This window comes from Malus domestica, chromosome 15 (assembly GCF_042453785.1).
Source record: "Malus domestica chromosome 15, GDT2T_hap1".
NCBI classification, from domain to species: Eukaryota; Viridiplantae; Streptophyta; class Magnoliopsida; order Rosales; family Rosaceae; genus Malus; species Malus domestica.
In genome coordinates, this window is record NC_091675.1 from 52,212,105 (window position 1) to 52,224,705 (window position 12,601).

Below are 12,601 nucleotides of genomic sequence, written 5' to 3' on the forward strand. Positions count from 1 at the left end.
GGATCTGGATTCATTGGGTAAAAATTGTTACCGATGTGTATGAGCCTATTAATTCTGATCATAATTGTTTTTTATCCTAGCAAAGAAATAAAGCTCCCTTTGATCCAATACCCACCCATACCGCATTCAGAGCAACTGAATTCTATGGCCTATCCCCGGAAAAATTGTCGGCAACTGGATTCCAAGAATTTGATTCGGCTTTGGTGGGAAAGAAAATTACGAAAACCTGCATCAATAATAACTCATATAGCAAGGTTGGAATTACAACCCATGAAAGAGGCAGGGTTACTATTGTTAGTATTTTAGATATTTCCATGCTGTGTGTGTGTGTGTTTTTTTTTTTTTTAATTTTTTTGTGGACAAAAGATATTTCCATGGTGTTGAAACTTACTTTTCAGTAATCAAGTCAGTTTTTTACGGTGACAACCAAATAGTATGGGAACTTCAAGGATTTTTGGTGTAGTGTAGTTTGGTTTTAATTTTTTGGGCATTTAAGCCTATTCAAGTACATTTTTTGTTATAATTGATAGTTTTTTTTTTTTTTTTTTTTTTTTTTTTTTTTTTTTTTTTATAAAAACTCACATTTTTGAAATCGAAGTGTAAATTTTGGCAAGATATGATAAATTTTCACTCAAAATGTCTCTCTTAACCCCTAAATGCCAACTTTGTGTCTCACTTTACCCCATTTCATTAATTTTGCTAATTTTGCTAAACCATCTAATGTTTCAAAGTGAGACCCATTAATTTGATGGAGTCCTGCTCTCCTAAGGTCCTCATTTTGAGGAGGATGTGTGAGGTCTGTTGATGCACAAAACTAGAGGGGTCTTGGAACAACGTAAATCCGACCGTGAATCTGCAAGAAAGTAAATAACACAAGATGTATCGTGGTTCACCCCAATGTTTGGGCTACGTCCACACTAATTATTGTATTTCTGTGTGAGGATGAGAGCGATGAGAGGGAGAGAGAGCTTCCTTATGTGATGATGAGCTTTTCTGAATATGAGAGGGGATGTGAGGCTCTCTTCCATTGTGAGGGTGAGGAGTCCCCTTTATAGAATAAGGGCTCCTCACTTATTACATATTTGCCCCTTCCTTTATTACATAATTACATTTGAGTCCCTCGAGTATTTATACGAGATCTAAATACGGAGGCCCTAAGTATGGTACAAACAGTAGTCCCCCAAGTTTTCAGTCAAGAGAGTCTTTTGGCTGGAGACTTGAAATTCAGTCCATGTGTAGGCCGAAGTAACTAGATGTCGTCTAGAATTGATATTCGATATGAGGCAGTGCTCAATGTGAAATGATGCTCAACTAGAAGTAGCACATGTTGCGAGGTTGCTCGGCTTGTGGCTTATGTTGCCTTGGTTGGCTCGGCTTGTGGCGTTGAAGGTGAGGGGGTCCATTTTATAGAATAAGGGATTGCTCCTCAATACATAAGTGATGGGCTAAGAGTTGATGCTCGCAGCGAGGCGGTTGCTCAGTAGGCGGCGATGCTCTCTAATGATGGTGAGGGAGTCCCTTTTATAGAGTAAGGGCTCGCTCATCAATATATAAGTGAGGGGTTAGGAGTGATGCTCGCGGTGAGCCGGTTGCTCATCTGGCGGCGATGCTCTCTAATGAAGGTGAGAGAGTCCCTTTTATAAAATAAGGACTCGCTCCTCAGTACATGAATAATAGGTCCTCTCTAATGAAAGTGAGGGAGTCCCTTTTATAGAATAAGGGCTCGCTCCTCAGTACATAGATAATGGGCTAAGTCCCCCAAGTATTTTTCATGAGGCCCAGTTGAGGCCCAATATATGGTACATAATGTAGTCCCCCAAGACTTCGGTCAATAGAGTGTGTTAGCTGGAGACTTCAAATTGAATCCATGTATGGGTCGAAGTGGTGGTTGTTCGAAGATGGTATTTGTATACCTTGCACTGAAGCTTTGTAGGTGAAGCTTTGCAAGTGAAGCTTTGTAGGTGAAGTTTTGTAAATGAAGCTTTTGAAGTTGGAGCTCTGTAGATGAAGCTTTTGAAGCTAGAGCTCTGTAAATGAAGCTTTTGAAGCTAGAGATTTGTAAATGAAGCTTTCGAAGCTAGAGCTCTGTAAATGAAGCTTTTGAAGCTAGAGCTTTTGTAAATGAAGCTTTTGAAGCTATAGCTTTTGTAAATGAAGCTTTCGAAGCTAGAACTCTGTAAATGAAGCTTTCCACGTGGGATGGTTGCTAGTTTCTGTATGTAGTATAGCAACATTTTTGTTGATCTCGGTTAGACATACTGTTTTAGTTTAAGGAATCAAAGTTGAATTAATTTAAGGGGGCCCATGAGATTCTCCCACCAACCTTTTTTATTCAAAGATGGTCACATATTAAGAATGAGCAATGCTGCGAACTACTGGCTGAGTTGCTATAAAGTTGAATTAATTTAGAGTAGGGCTATTTACACATTTATTGTCACATTTATTTTCACTTTTTGCATATTGTTTTTCAATTTTTTTCCGTTTGATCAAATGATTAGCAGAAAATCAATAGACAACCATTAACAAGGGTGTGTGGGAGGTTAAAAGGGGTGTGTAGATTGCACCATACTTAACTAAATGGGAGTCAATTTACCCTTATGCCCATTCTTTGCTTTAGATTTCTCCTCCCGTTTTGCACTTCTTCTTCTTTTTTAGGAGAATGACTTACATGAAACGTAATGCATATACTAAGATGTTGACAAATGTAAAGCTAAGATGATGACACTTGTCCTTTTGTAATTGAATGAGTTAGTTGTGATTGTAGTTAGTTAGAGGGAGATTGTTAGAAGGCAATATAAACAATGTTGTTGTAAGAGTGATCGCTATATAACCATAGTGTAAGAGTCATTTGCTTTGTCAAGGTGAAGAATACAAAGCTTTACTTTCTCTTTCTATCTCTTAAATTTTGAAATGAGTACTCAAAAATGATGGTGGGAATCCCTAAGTAGAGACCTCCATTAGTAGGACATGATTGTCTATCTATTAATGGAGGATAGTGAATCTTATTTACTACTTTTTCATGACTGGGTGGCCCTTTCTTCCATGATGCGCCAGACTGTAGAAATATTATGTCATCTGCGAGGGATGGTTGCTAGTTTCTGTATGTAGCATAGCAACATTTTTGTTGATCTAGGTTGGACATACTGTTTTAGTTTATGGAATCAAAGTTGAATGAATTTAAAGGGCCCCATGAAATTCTCCCACCAACCTTTTTGATTCAAAGATGGTTACATATTAAGAATGAGCAATGCTGCCAACTACTGGCTCAGTTACTATAAAGTTGAAATTACTTTTAGAGTAGAGTTATTTACACATCTATTTTCACCTTTTACATATTTTTTTTTTTTTTAGTTTTTGCCATTTGATTGAATGAATAGCAGAAAATCAATAGATAACCATTAACAAAGGTGTGTGGGAGGTAAAAATGGGTGTGTGGATTGCACCACACTTACTTGAATAGGGGTCAATTTACACTTATGCCCGTTTTTTGCTTTAGATTTCTCCTCCCGTTTTGCACTTCTTCTTCTCTTTCAAGAGAATGACTTACATGAAACATGTTGATGCATAAAATCGGTGAGGACTTTGGAATAACGTAAAGCGTCAAGTTTGTGACCTTCTCTCGATTACTCCGGTCACTAGTGAGGATAAGTATGTAAAGAGATAGAGATACAGATAAGGAAGCAAACGCAAGATGTACGTGGTTCACCCAGATTGGTTACGTCCATGGAGTAGAGGAGTTCTCATTAATAGTGAAGGGTTAACACAAATACATTGGTTCAAGCTCCTCATAATGACATTAGGGATCCATTGTAGGAGAATGATCTCCTTTTATAGAAGAAGAGAGTCTCTAGCTTTATTCTGACGTTGACACATGTTACACTGTGATTGGCCTCTAATGTTGACATATGTCGCGTTGTGATTGGCCTCCTGGTTGAAGGGAAACTCTTGTGGGCCCTTGACAGTATAACGTTGACTGGTGCTTGGTAGTTTCAGGATTGGTCAAGTATGGTACAAACAAAACGTAATGGATATACTAAGATGTTGACAATTGTAAAGCGAAGATGATGACACTTGTCAATGTGTAATTGATTGAGTTAGTTGTCATTGTAATTAGTTAGAGGAAGATTGTTAGAGGGCAATATAAACATTGTTGTTGTAAGAATGGCTGTTATATAACCATAGTGTAAGAGTCATTTGGTTTTTCAATGTGAAGAATACAAAGCTTTACTTTCTCTCTCTATCTCTTAAATATTTAAATGAGTACTCAAAAATGGTGTTGGGAATCCCTAAATAGAGACTTCCATTAGCATGACATGATTGTCTATCTATTAATGGAGGATAGTGAATCTTATTTACTACTTTTTCATGACTGGGTGGCCCTTTCTTCCATGATGCGCCAGATTGTAGAAATATTATGTCATCTGCGAGGGATGGTTGCTAGTTTCTGTATGTACCATAGCAACATTTTTGTTAATCTAGGTTGGACATACTGTTTTAGTTTATGGAATCAAAGTTGAATGAATTTAAAGGGCTCCATGAAATTCTCCCACCAACCTTTTTTATTCAAAGATGGTCACACTATTAAGAATGAGCAATGTTGCCAACTACTAGCTCAGTTGTTATAGAGTTTGAATTAATTTAGAGTAAAGCTAGTTACACATCTATTTTCACATTTTACATATATTTTTTTTAGTTTTTTGCCGTTTGATCGAATGAATAATAGAAAATCAATAGACAACCATTAACAAGCGTGTGTGGGATGTTAAAAATGGTGTGTGGATTGCACCATCCTTAATTGAATGGGGGTCAATTTACTCTTGGGCCCGTTCTTTGCTTTAGATTTCTCCTCCCATTTTGCACTTCTTCTTCTTTTTAGGAGAATGACTTACATGAAAAGTAATGGATATACTAAGATGTTGACAAATTTAAAGCTAAGATGATGACACTTGTCAATGTGTAATTGATTGGGTTAGTTGTGATTGTAATTAGTTAGAGGGAGATTGTTAGAGGGCAATACAGACATTGTTGTTGTAAGAATAGTTGCTATATAACCATAGTGTAAGAGTCATTTCGTTTTTCAATGTTAAGAATACAAAGCTTTACTTTCTCTCTCTATCTCTTAAATTTTTAAATGAGTACTCAAAAATGGTGGTCGGAGTCCCTAAATAGCTACTTCTATTAGCAAGACACGATTGTCAATCTATTAATGGAGGATAGTAAATCTTATTTACTACTTTTTCATGAATGGGTGGCCCTTTTTTCCATGATGTGCAAGACTGTAGAAATATTATGTCATCCGCGTGGGATGGTTGCTAGTTTCTGTATGTAGCATACCAATATTTTTGTTGATCTAGGTTGGACATACTGTTTTAGTTTAAGGAATCAAAGTTGAATTAATTTAAGGGGGCCCATGAGATTCTCCCACCAACCTTTTTGATTCAAAGATGGTCACATTATTAAGAATGAGCAATCCTGCCAACTACTAGCTCAGTTGCTATAAAGTTGTATTAATTTAGAGTAGCGTTATTTACACGTCTATTTTCAGCTTTTAAATATTTTTTTTTTCTTCAGTTTTTTGCCGTTTGATTGAATGAATAGCAGAAAATCAATAGACAACCATTAACAAGGGTGTGTGGGAGGTAAAAAAGGGTGTGTAGATTGTGCCACCCTTAATTGAATGGGAGTCAATTTACCCTTATGCCCGTTCTTTGCTTTAGATTTCTCCTCCCATTTTGCAGTTGTTCTTCTTTCTTAGGAGAATGACTTACATAAAACGTAATGGATATACTAAGATGTTGACAAATGTAAAGCTAAGATGATGACACTTATCAATGTGTAATTGATTGAGTTAGCTGTCATTGTAGTTAGTTAGAGGAAGATTATTAGAGGGCAATATAGACATTGTTGTTGTGAGAATGGTTGCTATATAACCATAGTGTAAGAGTCATTTCGTTTTTCGATGTGAAGAATACAAAGCTTTACTTTCTCTCTCTATCTCTTAAATTTTTAAATGAGTACTTAAAAATTGTGCTGGAAGTCCCTAAGTAGAGACTTCCATTAGCAGGACAGGATTGTCTATTTATTAATGGAGGATAGTGAATCTTATTTACTACTTTTTCATGACTGGGTGTCCCTTTTTTCCATGATAGGCCAGACTGTAGAAATATTATGCCATCCGTGTGGGATGGTTGCTAGTTTCTGTATGTAGCATAGCAACATTTTTGTTGATCTTATGTTGGACATACTGTTTTAGTTTAAGGAATGAAAGTTGAATTAATTTAAGGGGGCCATGAGATTCTCCCACCAACCTTTTTGATTCAAAGATGGTCACACTGTTAAGAATGAGCAATGTTGCGAACTACTAACTCAATTGCTATAAAGTTGAATTAATTTATAGTAGCGCTATTTACACATCTATTTTCACCTTTTACATATTTGTTTTCTTCAGTTTTTTTCCGTTTGATCGAATAAATAGCCAAAAATCAATAGACAACCATTAACAAGGGTGTGTGGGAGGTAACAAAGAGTGTGTGGATTGCACCACTCTGAGTTGAGTGGGAGTCAATTTTATGCCCGTTCTTTGCTTTAGATTTCTCCTCCCGTTTTGCACTTCTTTTTCTTTTTTAGGAGAATGACTTACATGAAACGTAATGGATATACTACGATGTTGAGAAATGTAAAGATAAGATGATGACACTTATCAATGTGTAATTGATTGAGTTAGTAGTCATTGTAGTTAGTTAGAGGAAGATTGTTAGAGGGCAATATAGACATTGTTGTTGTAAGAATGGTTGCTATATAACCATAGTGTAAGAGTCATTTCGTTTTTCAATGTGTAGAAGAATACAAAGTTTTACTTTCTCTATCTTTTAAATTTTTAAATGAGTACTTAAAAATGGTGGTGGGAGTCCCTAAGTAGAGACCTCCATTAGCAGGACAGGATTGTCTATCTATTAATGGAGGGTAGTGAATCTTATTTACTACTTTTTCATGATTGGGTGGCCTTTTTTTCCATGATGGGCCAAACTGTAGAAATATTATGTCATTCGCATGGGATGGTTGCTAGTTTCTGTATGTAGGATAGCAACATTTTTGTTGATCTAGGTTGGACATACTATTTTAGTTTAAGGAATCAAAGTTGAATTAATTTAAGGGGGCCATGAGATTCTCCCACCAACCTTTTTTATTCAAAGATGGTCACACTGTTAAGAATGAGCAATGTTGCCAACTACTAGCTCAGTTGCTATAAAGTTGAATTAATTTATAGTAGCGCTATTTACACATCTATTTTCACCTTTTACATATATTTTTTCTTCAGTTTTTTTCCGTTTGATCGAATGAATAGCCAAAAATCAATAGACAACCTTTAACAAGGGTGTGTGGGAGGTAAAAAATAGTGTGTGGATTGCACCACTCTTAGTTGAATGGGAGTCAATTTTATGCCCGTTCTTTGCTTTAGATTTCTCCTCCTGTTTTGCACTTCTTTTTCTTTTTTAGGAGAATGACTTACATGAAACGTAATGGATGTACTAAGATGTTGAAAAATGTAAAGCTAAGATGATGACACTTATCAATGTGTAATTGATTGAGTTAGTTGTCATTGTAGTTAGTTAGAGGAAGATTGTTATAGGGCAATATAGACATTGTTGTTGTAAGAATGGTTGCTATATAACCATAGTGTAAGAGTCATTTCGTTTTTCAATGTGAAGAAGAATACAAAGCTTTACTTTCTCTCTCTATCTCTTAAATTTTTAAATGGGTACTTAAAAATGGTGCTAGGAGTCCCTAAGTAGAGACTTCCATTAGCAGGACAGGATTGTCTATCTATTAATGGAGGATAGTATATTAAGATTTAGATTGGGCTGCGGATATAAACACAAGAAGATCAATAAATGGCTATGTAGTCTTCTTAGGTTCCAATCCAATTTCCTGGCAATCAAAGAAGCAATCCACTGTTTCCAGAAACTTAACAGAAGCAGAATACAAGGCTCTTACACATTGTGCTGCAGATGTGTATTAGATAAGGTCATTACTCAAAGACATTCATGAAACTACATTAGAACCTCCATGTCTACATTGTGATAACCATTCTGCATTAGCATTGACTTCAAATCCTGTTTTCCATTCTCGGATAAAGCATATCGACACCGATTATCATTTTGTTCAAGAAAAGGTTCAAAAGGGTGACTTGAAAGTCCAATACATTCCAACTGAAGACCAAGTGGCAGATGTCATTACTAAAGGACTACATAGTCCAATCTTTATTCGACCGTGTCACAAACTTAGTCTAGGAGCTCCTAGCTAAGTTTAAGGGGGGGGGGGGGAGTAATGGATATACTAAGATGTTGACAATTGTAAAGCTAAGATGATGACACTTGCCAATGTGCAATTGATTGAGTTAGTTGTGATTGCAGTTAGTTAGAGGGAGTTTGTCAGAGGGCAATATAGACATTGTTGTTGTAAGAATGGTTGCTATATAACCATAGCGTAAGAGTCATTTAGTTTTTCAATGTGAAGAATACAAAGCTTTACTTTCTCCCTCTATCTCTCAAATCTTTCTCTTCCCGCTCATTGTTTTCTTACCAGTTTCATAGCCTAGCCTAGACAGTTTTACTGCATTGTTTGAAAACTGACTCATGATCACGTGATGTCCATTGTCTAACAATGTATTGTCATGTGTAATTTTTTTTTTTTTTCACATGACAATGTATGGTCGGAACGTCATATGACGGTGAACCTGTTCTCTGTAAATAACTCACCTTTTGTGGGTTCATAGTTGAGAAATATAGAGCAACTAAAGGGAAACAATACTCCTAGTCCTGGATGTGAAGAATGGTGAAAGAAAAAGGTTTTTTCTTTTTTATTGATTGGAACCTATATGAAGGGCTAATATATTATGACAACAAAGCCAATCTAAAAAACAAGGTTTTCTGGTCTAAAGAAAATGTTGGAACCTAGTAAAATTGGACCAAATTCAACGAAAAGATTAATTTCTTTTTGTTAATTTTTTTTGGTTAAACGTTCTTGATTTTTTAATATCTCAAACATTTTTTGTTTGTCTTGAATTTTAAGATGTGAATTTATTTTCTTTAATGTGTTGTGGTTTTTTTTAGAAAGCATTAGACTACATTTTAGTTTTCCAAAACAAATATTTTTTCAAATAAATTCAAGTTCTCATTGAACAAACTAGAATTGAATTTTACGGCTTAATTTTCATTGTATTGCAAAGAAGACAATATATACAAGATACAATCCTTATTCTATAAGGAAACAATAAAGGACACACAACTATCCTTCCTAATAAAGAATTTTAATATTTACAATATATTTACATACCCTTTTTAATACCACTCACGTTAACAACTAGGAGCATCGATTTTATTGCTTGACTAATCTAAGAATATTGGCCGCCTTGTTTGTTTAATGTGTTTTGGAAAAATAAGATGAAATTTACTAGAGTAAGAAGAAGAAAAATAAGAAACGTGGAAGTGGAGGAGAAAGAGAAAGCAAATAAGGGCACAAGAGTAACTTGGCTTTAGCAAGTGTCCTAGCAATAAACTTAGAAGTGGTTGTTTTTTTTTAAGAGAACTTAGAAGTGGTTGTATGCTCTTAAGAGACACAATATATGCTACATGTGTGATTTTAATGCTACATAACACTTAGTGCTAGACTATGAATGTTTTAGCCTTTAAATTTGATTTTCATAATTAAAAAAAACAAAAAAAATAAAAATAAAAATAAAACCCAAGAGGGATACAATTGACAACATAAAGAGACACATTAAGCTACACTCATAAGGAGGCATGCATGCCTTCTGGTATGGAGAGAGATGTTATCAGGCCAATAGAGAGATTTTGTGATAGTATGAAAGAGACAAAATAGCAAAGTTGTAAATAAGAAAATAAAAAAGGGTTAACATGCATGTAAAAGTTGTACGGGCATGCTTTCATAACTCTATAAATGAAGCCCTCCCCTTCACTCATCTCTCACATAGATACCTCCTAACTCTCAAGGATACAATTTTTGGAGCTGAGGTTTTAATTAAGATTTTTCTCTATCTTGTCTCATTTCTCTTCAATCTTCTCTTGGTATCTGCAATCTACTAATTACGGTATATTTCTCTCTTCCCTCATTTCTATTCAATCTTATAGAGCTATTTGATTGTTTGATAAAGTCTTTGTTTTAATGTTAATTAAGGAAGTAAAGAGGAACAAAACATTTTAAGTTTTCTCACCAACCAATTGCAAATCTACTGTCTGCGTAATTGGATGGGGGGCACCTTTTTGGGTCTATGTTTCTGTGACTTTTGAATGGGGGACATATAGGCCAATAAAATTCATATATGATAATACTCGTTGGGATTGTTTGCAAATTTTTGATCTAATAGATCTTCTTTTTTTTTGCTTGTTTTCATCAATAAACAGATGGGAGATTAAGAGTATTTGCTGATTAATTGAGAAATGTTCATGTTAAATTCTTGACATAAGCATATTAAGATTGGAACTAATAATAAGCATGTTAAATCCAGTTCAGTTGGAGTGTGTGTGTGCGTGTGTGTGTGTGTGTGTGTTTTATCTTTTCTTTTCTTTATTAACATGAAACTAATCTTTGAATTTACTGTATATTAATACAGGTATTATAATGAATCCGAAGGTCTTCTTTCAGATTCGACTTCAAACTGGAAAGACGGGAAAAATAGTAATGGAGCTCTACAAGGACAAAGCTCCATCAGATTTCGTTGAGAACTTCCGTGCTCTTTGCACAGGAGAGCACGGGAAGGGAGCATTTGGTAAGCCCTTACACTACAAGGGCTCCAGATTTCACAACGTGATTAAGGGCCTCCACTACAACAAGAAGATGATAATCCATAAACAACAAGACCCGGCTTACATTTTGAAATGAGGTCGGACCTGAAGCAGTATATGGAATGTCCCCAAAACACCACCTTTCTACCCCACCGTCAAGGGTGTTTGTCCATGGCTAATTGTGGAACAAATAGGTATCGCTCCCAATTCTTCGTCACCTTTAAAGACTTCCCTATGTATGACAAGTATTTTGTAGTCATAGGGAGTGTTATTTGAAGACAAAGAGGGAATTTTGGACTCCATTAGCTAGTGTGGCTCACTAGAAGGAGAACTTGACCAAGAAAATTGTAATTGAGGACTGTGGGGAGGTGGAGCAAGGTGGCAGACTGGCAGTGGAGAAGCTTCCACCTCTGCATCTTAAGAAATTTTTTTGTGCTTTTTCTTTCTTCTTTTTTTAATTAATCTTGACTGTATTTCTTGTGTCTTCTTATTATATTAGAAAATGTGTTATTTGAATAAGCAAGACTAATTAAGCTGTTTTCTCTTTGAAGCCAACTGGTAGTATTTGGGAATGGATGGATCGAGGCATTGACAAATCTTTAATTGTTACCCATTTTAAAGCCCACCTCAGTTTATTCAACCAAAAAAAAAAATATTTAATTCAAACTAATTAAATATAATGAAACCCGCAAAACAACAATGGCAGAAATTAAATCGAGAACTAAAACTACAAATCCAAATAACCCTAATATCATAGCAACTAAATATTTACCGTTAGAAACGCAGAACCCTAATTTGAGCTCACGAGGCTTTACCAAAAAAATATTTAGACCAAAATAGCCCTGAAACCGAATTGAAATTTCGGAATCCTCAGAACTTCGGAATTGGCCCTTCAAGCTTAAATTGTTGGGCTTCTTTAATTTATTTGGATTTTGGACTGAACATAAATTTTTTTTCTTGCAACAAGTGTAACAAATTCATACAAAAAGTCATAAATTCATACCAACTGCTAATTCCAACTCATACAAATTCATAATTTCATACCAAATCCAATTTACACGAAGCCAAATTCTCTAGTCTATCAAACTACTTAAATTAAAAGTGCATACAACCAAAATGAAATAAGTTGCAAACCCAAAAGCAAAAAGTTAAATTACAAATCAAATTTCCAAATGAAATTAAGCAAACCAAAAGCAAAACGTTAAGTTTAAGTTCATCATGTTTGGCCCCTTCCACGCGTTGATGGTTGACCCCTCACTCTTCTTGTAGTTGCTCTTGAAAGGGGTGCTTGCAAAGGTATTGATTGGCATTGTTGAACTTGAGGTGGTGGAGGAGGAGGTGGCATTTCATCTCTTTGAGTTGGATTCTCCTCACCTCTCAAATTAGGCACCTCTTAAAATTATTATGGCTAGCCAATTGTGAGGTTTATCGTTTAACCAAATACTTCGAGTTATTAATTACCTTTCAGGCACAACTAAGAAAAACCACCTAACTGATGCTCACCGAACACAAATAAAGGGTCCAAATATCCTATTGCCAATTATGTGTCATCACATAAATTATCGAAACCTGGCAAAGCTTTTGTACAACAAATATTCACTGGTAGTACTCTTAGTTCCTTGAAAGAAGCATTATCCGATGCTCGATGGACCAAGGCAATGGAAGAAGAAATGGATGCACTTCAAAAGAACCAAATGTGGACTTTGGTTCCGTTGCCGCAAGGAAAAAAGAGAGTTGGGTGTAGGTGGGTATACACAGTCAAGTACAAAGTTGATGTGTCTATTGAGAGGTACAAG